Source organism: Oncorhynchus gorbuscha, linkage group LG16, assembly GCF_021184085.1.
Source record: "Oncorhynchus gorbuscha isolate QuinsamMale2020 ecotype Even-year linkage group LG16, OgorEven_v1.0, whole genome shotgun sequence".
NCBI lineage: Eukaryota > Metazoa > Chordata > Actinopteri > Salmoniformes > Salmonidae > Oncorhynchus > Oncorhynchus gorbuscha.
In genome coordinates this window covers 614,315-626,288 of record NC_060188.1, presented here as the reverse complement: position 1 = coordinate 626,288, position 11,974 = coordinate 614,315, and the positions used below count along the sequence as shown (strand labels likewise).

At 45.8% G+C, this 11,974-nt stretch overlaps 1 pseudogene; it reads right to left on the bottom strand.

Moving 5' to 3' along the window:
* Positions 1-1,634: 1,634 nt before the first annotated feature.
* LOC123998876 lies at positions 1,635-7,052 on the bottom strand (annotated as a pseudogene).
* Positions 7,053-11,974: the final 4,922 nt, after the last annotated feature.

Genomic DNA, 11,974 nt, shown 5'->3' with positions numbered 1-11,974 from the left:
GCTACTGTTGATATTGTTGTTGTTGAGTCAGTTGGACTAACTCCAGCCACAGCTACTGTTGTTGAGTCGGTTGGACTAACTTCATCCACAGCCACTGTTATTGAGTCAGTTGGACTAGCTCCATCCATAGCTACTGTTGTTGTTGAGTCAGTTGGACTAACTCCATCCACAGCTACAATTGTGATTATTGAGTCAGTTGGACTAACTCCATCCACAGCTACTGTTGTTGTTGTTGAGTCAGTTGGACTAACTCCATCCACAGCTACTGTTGTTGTTGTTGAGTCAGTTGGACTAACTCCATCCACAGCTACTGTTATTGAGTCAGTTGGACTAACTCCATCCACAGCTGCTACTGTTATTGAGTCAGTTGGACTAACTCCATCCACAGCTTGTTGTTGTTGTTGTTGAGTCAGTTGGACTAACTCCATCCACAGCTGCTACTGTTATTGAGTCAGTTGGACTAACTCCATCCACAGCTACTGCTACTGTTGTTGAGTCAGTTGGACTAACTCCATCCACAGCTGCTACTGTTATTGAGTCAGTTGGATTAACTCCATCCACAGCTGCACTGTTGTTGAGTCAGTTGGACTAACTCCATCCACAGCTGCTACTGTTATTGAGTCAGTTGGATTAACTCCATCCACAGCCACTGTTGTTGGGTCAGTTGGACTAACTCCATCCACAGCCACTGTTATTGAGTCAGTTGGACTAACTCCATCCACAGCCACTGTTATTGAGTCAGTTGGACTAACTCCATCCACAGCCACTGTTATTGAGTCAGTTGGACTAGCTCCAGCTACTGTTGTTATTGTTGAGTCTTGTCTCTACGCTGCCAGCATCTCTCTGTTCTCCTTGTTCCTTGCTGGTCTTCTCTCTTGAGAACAAAGAAACCATGGTCAGGGACTGTATCTACAAGCATAGAAGCACAAGCATTTCACTACACTCGCACTAACATCTGCTAACCATGTGTATGTGACAAATAAAATTTTATTTGATTTTTGTCTCAGAGTAAGAGTGCTGATCTAGGATCAGGTCACTCTGTCCATATGATCCTATTAATAAATTACCTAAAAAGGCCAAACTGTTCCTAGATCAGCTTTTACTGTGAGACTGTCAATACTTACCACCACAATGATTGAGGTAATGTAACAGGGTAGACAGTACTACTACCATCATAATGATTGAGGTAATGTAACAGGGTGAAGACAGTACTACTACTACCATCATAATGATTGAGGTAATGTAACAGGGTAAAGACAGTACTACTACCACCATAAATGATTGAGGTAATGTAACAGGGTAAAGACAGTACTACTACTACTACCATAATGATTGAGGTAATGTAACAGGGTAGACAGTACTACTACTACTACCATTATAATGATTGAGGTAATGTAACAGGGTAGACAGTACTACTACTACTACCATCATAATGATTGAAGTAATGTAACAGGGTAGACAGTACTACTACTACTATCATAATGATTGAGGTAATGTAACAGGGTAGACAGTACTACTACTACTACCATAATGATTGAGGTAATGTAACAGGGTAGACAGTACTACCATCATAATGATTGAAAAGGGTAGACAGTACTACTACTACCATCATAATGATGAGGTAATGTAACAGTCTACACTGGTTCTGGGATTGAGGTAATGTAACAGGGTAGACAGTGGCTACCATCATAATGATTGGGGACCTCTGGAAGTTCTACATCTTCTCCCTGCAGCAGTAGAGGGAGACAACAGTTACACAGGTTAAACAGGACTTCATCAGGTCAACCAGTTAAGTGCAATTAACTACCAGGTGGAAAATAAAACCAGAAGTGTTTTGGTCCTCCATGGCAGGTGTTGTTTCACCACCCTCTTCCTCTTCCTCCTGGTATTATACCCAGAGGAGACTGATGTAGCTCAGTATGATACACACCTGAGTGATAGCCTCCAGCTCAGATAACAGCCAGAGGAGACTGATGTAGCTCAGTATGATACACACCTGAGTGATAGTCTCCAGCTCAGATAACAGCCAGAGGAGACTGATGTAGATCAGTATGATACACACCTGAGTGATAGTCTCCAGCTCAGATAACAGCCAGAGGAGACTGATGTAGATCAGTATGATACACACCTGAGTGATAGTCTCCAGCTCAGATAACAGCCAGAGGAGACTGATGTAGATCAGTATGATACACACCTGAGTGATAGTCTCCAGCTCAGATAACAGCCAGAGGAGACTGATGTAGATCAGTATGATACACACCTGAGTGATAGTCTCCAGCTCAGATAGCACAGCATCCTCATCCTCCTGAGTCAGGGAGCCTGACAGCAGCTCATCTATTTGCTGTAGGATCAACCAGAGCAGAGCATGTCAGCCGGGCAGCAACACACACTACACTGAAGACTGAAGTACTTGGGATGGATTAAGAGTTAGGACTGTAAAAAGGGGTATATCAAATTGATTGATGATACCATGGGAACAGAGAAACTCACCCTCTGGTACTCTATAGCATCCTGGGTCTCATCCATGATCCTCTCCCACGTCCTCTAGTGACATGGCCTGAGAGGACGAGACAGGGACAATGTCAAGTTAGGAGCAGAAAGTCTTCTAGTTTACTTATTCTCTGTGTCTCTATGTGTGTGTGTGAGAGAGAGATTAAACATTGTCTCTCTTAAAGAGAATAATTCTGGCCAGACAGCCAGACAGCCAGCCAGCCAGCCAGAGTAACCCAGGATACGGAGCAGCAGTCACACCACTAGGCTCGCTGTAGTCAGGGATTTGGAACCTAATCCTTTAATCTTCAAACAATGTGCACAGTGACGCTAGCTAACACACCGTCTGTTTTTCTGGGGTGTAGATCACATAAAAGGTTAAACAATGTGCACAGTGATGCTAGCTAACACACCGTCTGTTTTTCTGGGGTGTAGATCATATAAAAGGTTAAACAATGTGCACAGTGATGCTAGCTAACACACCGTCTGTTTTTCTGGGGTGCAGATCACATAAAAGGTTAAACAATGTGCACAGTGACGCTAGCTAACACACCGTCTGTTTTTCTGGGTTGCAGATCACATAAAAGGTTAAACAATGTGCACAGTGACGCTAGCTAACACACCGTCTGTTTTTCTGGGTTGCAGATCACATAAAAGGTTAAACAATGTGCACAGTGACGCTAGCTAACACCCAGTCTGTTTTTCTGGGTTGCAGATCACATAAAAGGTTAAACAATGTGCACAGTGATGCTAGCTAACACACAGTCTGTTTTTCTGGGTTGCAGATCACATAAAAGGTTAAACAATGTGCACAGTGACGCTAGCTAACACACAGTCTGTTTTTCTGGGTTGCAGATCACATAAAAGGTTAAACAATGTGCACAGTGATGCTAGCTAACACACCGTCTGTTTTTCTGGGGTGTAGATCACATAAAAGGTTAAACAATGTGCACAGTGATGCTAGCTAACACACCGTCTGTTTTTCTGGGGTGTAGATCACATAAAAGGTTAAACAATGTGCACAGTGACGCTAGCTAACACACCGTCTGTTTTTCTGGGGTGTAGATCACATAAAAGGTTAAACAATGTGCACAGTGATGCTTAACACACCGTCTGTTTTTCTGGGGTGTAGATCACATAAAAGGTTAAACAATGTGCACAGTGATGCTAGCTAACACACCGTCTGTTTTTCTGGGGTGTAGATCACATAAAAGGTTAAACAATGTGCACAGTGATGCTAGCTAACACACCGTCTGTTTTTCTGGGGTGTAGATCACATAAAAGGTTAAACAATGTGCACAGTGATGCTAGCTAACACACCGTCTGTTTTTCTGGGGTGTAGATCACATAAAAGGTTAAACAATGTGCACAGTGATGCTAGCTAACACACCGTCTGTTTTTCTGGGGTGTAGATCACATAAAAGGTTACATGCCAGTGGAAGGTTTATTTATTAACACTTAGGACACTGAGCTGAATGTCTTACTCCTGTGTGAGTGTGTGAGCATGCCTAACCACACGTGACTGTGAATGTGTGCTTAGTCTGTCATGTGACTCACTTGTATTCTGAGGAAGAGCAGATTCCCCCCATAGAAAAACCTGGACTAAGAAGCGAACCATAACCTACCTCATGCATACTCTTCAGGCAGTCATTTCCAACCTTAAGCCCCTCAATGACTTTCATCTCGATCTGGACAAACTCAATGTCTTGAACCTGTGAAAACATTTACACTACATGTTAAGATAGAAGAACCCAGCACTGAACCCGTAAAAACACATCAGTATGTTAAGATAGGAGAACCCAGCACTGAACCTGTAAAAACACATCAGTATGTTAAGATAGGAGAACCCAGCACTGAACCTGTAAAAACACATCAGTATGTTAAGATAGGAGAACCCAGCACTGAACCCGTAAAAACACATCAGTATGTTAAGATAAAGAAGGCACAGAACCTGTAAGCACATCAGTATGTTAAGATAGGAGAACCCAGCACTGAACTGTAAAAACACATCAGTAATTACATTCTATAAAAGTCTATGAAACCATAGGACACCAAGAACCCAGCACTGAACCTGTAAAAACACATCAGTATGTTAAGATAGGAGAACCCAGCACTGAAAAACACCAGTATTTAAGAGTGGAAAACCACACACATCAATCAGTATGTTAAGATAGGATAAACCCAGCACTGAACCTGTAAAAACACATCAACAGTTAGATTCTGGTGATATGCATGCATTGATGATTTGACTAGACTTGATATATCTTAGTCCCAGCTGTTTGCTAGTGTAACCCAGCACTGAACCTGAAAAACACATCATATGTTTAAGTGGTTAACACAATGTATTCTACTTTTCCATTCTGTAATAACAGGATTAGTATTTGTAAGGTTGAATGTTATGGCCAGTTCTACTGATAGTGTAAAAACCAGTCAGTAAAGGTGCCAGTTCTATGTGCTGATAGTGTGGGAGCCAGCACTAAAGGTGCCAGTTCTATGTTGAAGATGGGAGCCAGTTGAACCTGTGCTATGTTAAGATAGGAGAACCCAGTCTGAACCTGTAAAAACTACATGCTGATAGTGTAAAAAGGTGCCAGTTCTATGAAGTGTAAAAGCCAGTCATGCCAGTTCTATGTGCTGATAGTGTGGGAGCCAGTCTGAAGGTGCCAGTTCTATGTTGATAGTGTAGGAGCCAGTCTGAACCTGCCAGTTCAGTGTGATAGATGGGAACCAGTTCACTGAACCTGTAAAAGCCAGTCAAAGGTCAGTCTTGTTAAGATAGTGTGAAGCCAGTCTGAACCTGCCAGTTCTATGTTGATAGTGTGAACCCAGTCTGAAGGTGCCATCTATGTTAAGATAGTGTGGGAGCCCAGTCTAAAGGTGCCAGTTCTATGTGCTGATAGTGTGGAACTGAAAGGTGCCAGTTCTATGTGCTGATAGTGTGAAGCCAGTCTAAACCTGTAAAAACACATCAGTGCTGTTAAGATAGGGGAACCAGTTCTAGCTGACTAGAACCTGTAAAAACACATTCAGTATGTTGATAGTGTGAAGCCAGTCTGAAGGTGCCAGTTCACATCAGATAGTTAAGTAGGGAACCAGTTCACTGAACCAGTCCAAAAACACATTCTATGTTAAGATAGTGTGAACCCAGTCTGAACCCGTGCACATCAGTATGATAGTGTAAAATAACCAGTTCTCTGATAGTAAGGAGCCTAAAGGTGCCAGTATGTGCCCATAGTGTGGGAGCCAGTCTAAAGGTGCCAGTTCTAGTGCTGATAGTGTGGGAGCCAGTCTCAGTTCATCATATGTGGGAATTACCAGTCTAAAAAGTGCCAGTTCTATGTGCTGATAGTGTGGGAGCCAGTCTAAAGGTGCCAGTTCTATGTGCTGATAGTGTGGGAGCCAGTCTAAAGGTGCCAGTTCTACAGCTGATAGTGTGGGAACCAAGGTTTGATATCTGGTTCTCAGTCTTGTCCAGTTCTAGTTGATCTGGAGCCAGTCTAAAGAACCAGTTCCTTCCTGCTGATAGTGGAACAAACTCCTGCACAATGTGGGAGCCAACTAACAGGTGTTTATTTTGCTTATCATAAAGTCATGCCATTGATCAGGTTCAGTCAGTCCTGAAACCAGTCCACAAATGGTGCTGCCTAGCTGTGAGGGGAACGTACCTAAAGGTGCCAGTCCAGGCTGCTGATCCTTGGGACCCAGTCTAAAGGTGCCTGCGTTCTATGTGGCCTGATATTTAGGAAGTGCAGTTCTATGTGTGAGCTCCAGTCAAAACTGTTGTTCTCTGGCCAGTTCTAATAGTGTGGGAGCCAGTCTAAAGGTGCCAGTTCTACGTGCTGATAGTGTGGGACAAAGTCCCTCATGACGCTGGACAGTGTGGGGCCAGTCAATCACCACCTTCCGGATACCTGAAACCCCACCTCTTTAAGGAATACCTAGGATAGGATAAACCAGTAATCCAGTTCTGAAATATTTAGATGCACTATTGTGAAGTGGTTGTTCCACTGGATGTCTAAGGTGAATGCCAGTCTAAATGCCAGTTCTATAAGAGCGTCTGTCTAAATGACTTAAATGTAAATGTAAATGTAATTCAACAGTTAGATTCTGGTGATATGCATGCATTGATGATTTGACTAGACTTGATATATCTTAGTCCCAGCTGTTTGCTAGTGTAATGGGACATCTAAGATGAATAACAGTCATATGCAGTTAAGTGGTTAACACAATGTATTCTACTTTTCCATTCTGTAATACACAGGATTGTATTGCCATTTGTGCAAGGTTGAATGTTATGGCCAGTTCTATGTGCTGATAGTGTGGGAGTCAGTTCTACGTGCTGATAGTGTGGGAGCCAGTCTAAAGGTGCCAGTTCTACATGCTGATAGTGTGGGAGCCAGTTATACGTGCTGATAGTGTGGGAGCCAGTCTAAAGGTGCCAGTTCTACATGCTGATAGTGTGGGAGCCAGTTTAAAGGTGCCAGTTCTACGTGCTGATAGTGTGGGAGCCAGTCTAAAGGTGCCAGTCCTACGTGCTGATAGTGTGGGAGCCAGTTATACATGCTGATAGTGTGGGAGCCAGTTCTACGTGCTGATAGCGTGGGAGCCAGTTCTACGTGCTGATAGTGTGGGAGCCAGTTCTACGTGCTGATAGTATTGGAGCCAGTCGAAAGGTGCCAGTTCTATGTGCTGATAGTGTGGGAGCCAGTTCTACGTGCTGATAGTGTTGGAGCCAGTTCTACGTGCTGATAGTGTTGGAGCCAGCCTACGTGCTGAAGGTGCCAGTTCTATGTGCTGATAGTGTGGGAGCCAGTTCTACGTGCTGATAGTGTTGGAGCCAATCGAAAGGTGCCAGTTTCTACGTGCTGATAGTAGGGAGCCAGTTCTACGTGCTGATAGTAGGGGAGCCAGTTCTACGTGCTGATAGTAGGGGAGCCAGTTCTACGTGCTGATAGTAGGGGAGCCAGTTCTGCGTGCTGATAGTGTGGGAGCCAGTCTAAAGGTGCCAGTTCTGAGGACACTGGTTATTATTGTTGTATCTGCAGACTGTGTGACTCACTGCCTTGTCTTTGGTCATGTGTTTAGAGAACATATGTGATTAGAAATGGATGTAAGAGCTCAGAAACGGCTCGTTATTTTGCTCTGCTTCTGTGCTGGAGGCGTCTCCCTGTTGCAACGTGTACTAATCCACTGACTTCAACAACCGTGCCGGTCTTCATTTAACCTGGAAACACCCCCATTACAACGAGACAGAACAAACACATCTGGGACCTGGCTACAGCCTAGATGATGCCTGAACAGGTGAAGTATCCAGTCTCACTCTTTCTTTCCATCCTTCAGCAGCTGCTTGGCCAGACTCCTCTCCTTCTCCAGCTGTAGGGTGACTCTCTTCTGGTAGTGCTTCAGTTTATCTCTCTGCTGTTTCAGTTGCTGGAGAGTTGAACATACACAACGGGATAACCAGACACCGTTTCAATACACTCTTTTCTGAACATTGTTTACCATGTAGATAGCTAGTTACCTACAATAGAATTCTGCCATGAAAATAGTTAGCTGGCTACAGTCCCTAGCTAGTTAGCTATAAATACCTGTCACACCCTGTCATTTGCAGGCTCAGACACTGCTGATGCGATCACAACTGGCTAATCTAATTTAGTTAGCTACTGTTGATCACTTTGAGACGTCTCGTCATCGTTTTAACAACTGTGACTGTCCCATGATCGCGCCTGGGTGTTGATAACTAGCTAACGTCAGCTAGCAGGCAATTGTTACCAAGTTAGTGTGTAGATCAGACAGCTAGCTAACGTTAATCCAGGCCAGCAAACTAGCTAGCATCTCTACTATTGAAACAGGCTAGCAACAACAACTGACCAGAATCGCTCGGTCTTGTTCTGTAACTCGAGAAGGGCGACTCTTTCTCCCGAAAACGTTTCCCATAACGTAGCCACATCCCCGCCACGATCCTCTACTTCGATACAAAAGCTATTTTTTCTTGGCGGAACATGTTTTTGTCATTATGCTTACAAGTCGTTGTTCTTAACTAACACATTCAGGTAACATAATTCAAAGCCACATCCTGTCCGGGTTTAGTACGGCATCCGGGATTGGTCCATTTATTCCAATGACGTCTGTAAACCCTGGATTGCGCATGCTATGTATCGGCCAATGAGAGCCTTTGAAACCACCTGTTGGCTATATTGTCACTCCCCAGTGGTGCAACCGATCAACCACCAATCGCTCCATTAAAAAGGTGGAAAAACCTTACATGGGAGCAGTCCTCCATAGGAATTAATATAATTGTACAGTATTTCAATTAAATATTTCAAGGACAAAATTACAGGTATTTAAGTATTTGTTTGTTGTAGTGGGGACACTTTCAAACTCTTATGTGTGTGAGTGCCTTAAAATATAGAATGCCGAGTGCCTTAACATCTATAATGCTGTGATCCTTACAATCTATAATGCTGTGATCCTTACAATCTATAATGCTGTGATCCTTACAATCTATAATGCTGTGATCCTTACAATCTATAATGCTGTGTACCTTACACTCTATAATGCTGTGATCCTTACAAACTATAATCCTGTGATCCTTACAATCTATAATGCTGTGATCCTTACAATCTATAATGCTGTGATCCTTACAATCTATAATGCTGTGATCCTTACAATCTATAATGGTGTGATCCTTACATTCTATAATGCTGTGATCCTTACAATCTATAATGCTGTGATCCTTACAATCTATAATGCTGTGATCCTTACAATCTATAATGGTGTGATCCTTACATTCTATAATGCTGTGATCCTTACAATATATAATGCTGTGATCCTTACAATCTATAATGCTGTGATCCTTACAATCTATAATGCTGTGATCCTTACAATCTATAATGCTGTGATCCTGCTACAATCTATAATGCTGTGTACCTTACAATCTATACTGCTGTGATCCTTAACTATAACTGTGGTTCCTGCTTTTGCAGAAACAAGCTTGTATTGGCTTCTAGTGATTTCTGCTTTTCTATAAATAACAAGTACAAAGCCTCCCCGAGCCTGCTCGGCTACCCCAAGAACATCAACCTGGTGGTGGGCCGGCTACCCCAAGAACATCAACCTGGTAGTGGGCCGGCTACCCCAATAACATCAACCTGGTAGTGGGCCGGCTAACCCAAGAACATCAACCTGGTAGTGGGCCGGCTACCCCAATAACATCAACCTGGTAGTGGGCCGGCTACCCCAATAACATCAACCTGGTAGTGGGCCGGCTACCCCAAGAACATCAACCTGGTGGTGGGCCGGCTCGGCTACCCCAAGAACATCAACCTGGTGGTGGGCCGGCTCGGCTACCCCAAGAACATCAACCTGGTAGTGGGCCGGCTCGGCTACCCCAAGAACATCAACCTGGTAGTGAGCTGGCTACCCCAAGAACATCAACCTGGTAGTGGGCCGGCTCGGCTACCCCAAGAACATCAACCTGGTGGTGGTAGTGAGCCGGCTCGGCTACCCCAAGAACATCAACCTGGTAGTGGGCCGGCTACCCCAAGAACATCAACCTGGTAGTGGGCCGGCTACCCCAAGAACATCAACCTGGTGGTGGGCCGGCTACCCCAAGAACATCAACCTGGTGGTGGGCCGGCTACCCCAATAACATGAACCTGGTGGTGGGCCGGCTACCCCAATAACATCAAGAACATCAACCTGGTAGTGGGCCGGCTACCCCAAGAACATCAACCTGGTAGTGGGCCGGCTACCCCAAGAACATCAACCTGGTAGTGGGCCGGCTACCCCAAGAACATCAACCTGGTAGTAGGCCGGCTCGGCTACCCCAAGAACATCAACCTGGTAGTGGGCCGGCTCGGGTACCCCAAGAACATCAACCTGGTAGTAGGCCGGCTCGGCTACCCCAATAACATGAACCTGGTAGTGAGCCGGCCGGCTACCCCAATAACATGAACCTGGTAGTGGGCCGGCTACCCCAAGAACATGAACCTGGTGGTGGGCCGGCTACCACAATAACATGAACCTGGTGGTGGGCCGGCTACCACAATAACATCAACCTGGTGGTGGGCCGGCTCGGCTACCACAATAACATGAACCTGGTGGTGGGCCGGCTACCACAATAACATCAACCTGGTAGTGGGCCGGCTCGGCTACCCCAATAACATGAACCTGGTGGTGAGCCGCCGGCTACCCCAAAACATGAACCTGGTAGTGGGCCCTACCCCAAGAACATCAACCTGGTGGTGGGCCGGCTCCATCAACCTGGTAGTGGGCCGGCTAACAACCTGGTAGTGGACCACAATAACATCAACCTGGTAGTGGGCCGGCTAACCCAAGAACATCAACCTGGTAGTGGGCCGGCTACCCCAATAACATCAACCTGGTAGTGGGCCGGCTACCCCAATAACATCAACCTGGTAGTGGGCCGGCATGAACCTGGTAGTGGGCCGGCTCGGGTACCCCAAGAACATCAACCTGGTGGTGGGCCGGCTCGGCTACCCCAAGAACATCAACCTGGTAGTGGGCCGGCTACCCCAATAACATGAACCTGATAGTGGGCCGGCTACCCCAAGAACATCAACCTGGTGGTGGGCCAGCTACCCCAAGAACATCAACCTGGTAGTGGGCCCAAGAACATCAACCTGGTGGTGGGCCGGCTACCACAATAACATCAACCTGGTAGTGGGCCGGCTACCCCAAGAACATCAACCTGGTAGTGGGCCGGCTACCCCAATAACATCAACCTGGTAGTGGGCCGGCTCGGCTACCCCAAGAACATCAACCTGGTAGTGAGCTGGCTACCCCAAGAACATCAACCTGGTAGTGGGCCCCAATAACATCAACCTGGTAGTGGGCCGGCTCGGCTACCCCAAGAACATCAACCTGGTAGTGGCCGCTCGGCTACCCCAATAACATGAACCTGGTAGTGGGCCGGCTACCCCAAGAATATCAACCTGGTGGTGGGCCGGCTACCACAATAACATGAACCTGGTGGTGGCCGGCTACCACAATAACATGAACCTGGTAGTGGGCCGGCTACCACAATAACATCAACCTGGTGGTGGGCCGGCTACCATGAACCTGGTGGTGGGCATCAACCTGGGTGGTGGGCCGGCTAGGGTGGGCCGGCTACCACAATAACATCAACCTGGTGGTGGGCCGGCTACCACAATAACATCAACCTGGTAGTGGGCCGGCTACCACAATAACATCAACCTGGTGGTGGGCCGGCTACCACAATAACATGAACCTGGTGGTGGGCCGGCTACCACAATAACATCAACCTGGTGGTGGGGGCTACCACAATAACATGAACCTGTCCACTAGGTGTCAGACTACACACTTTTGATACTGACATGTCTTTGTTTCATGCCAGTTCACTCTGTTCTACCACTTGGCTAGATACATTAACTTCCAGTGCTTGATTTGGACTGGAATGTTTGGTTCATGCCTAGTTCACCTTTGGACTGTTCTACCACTT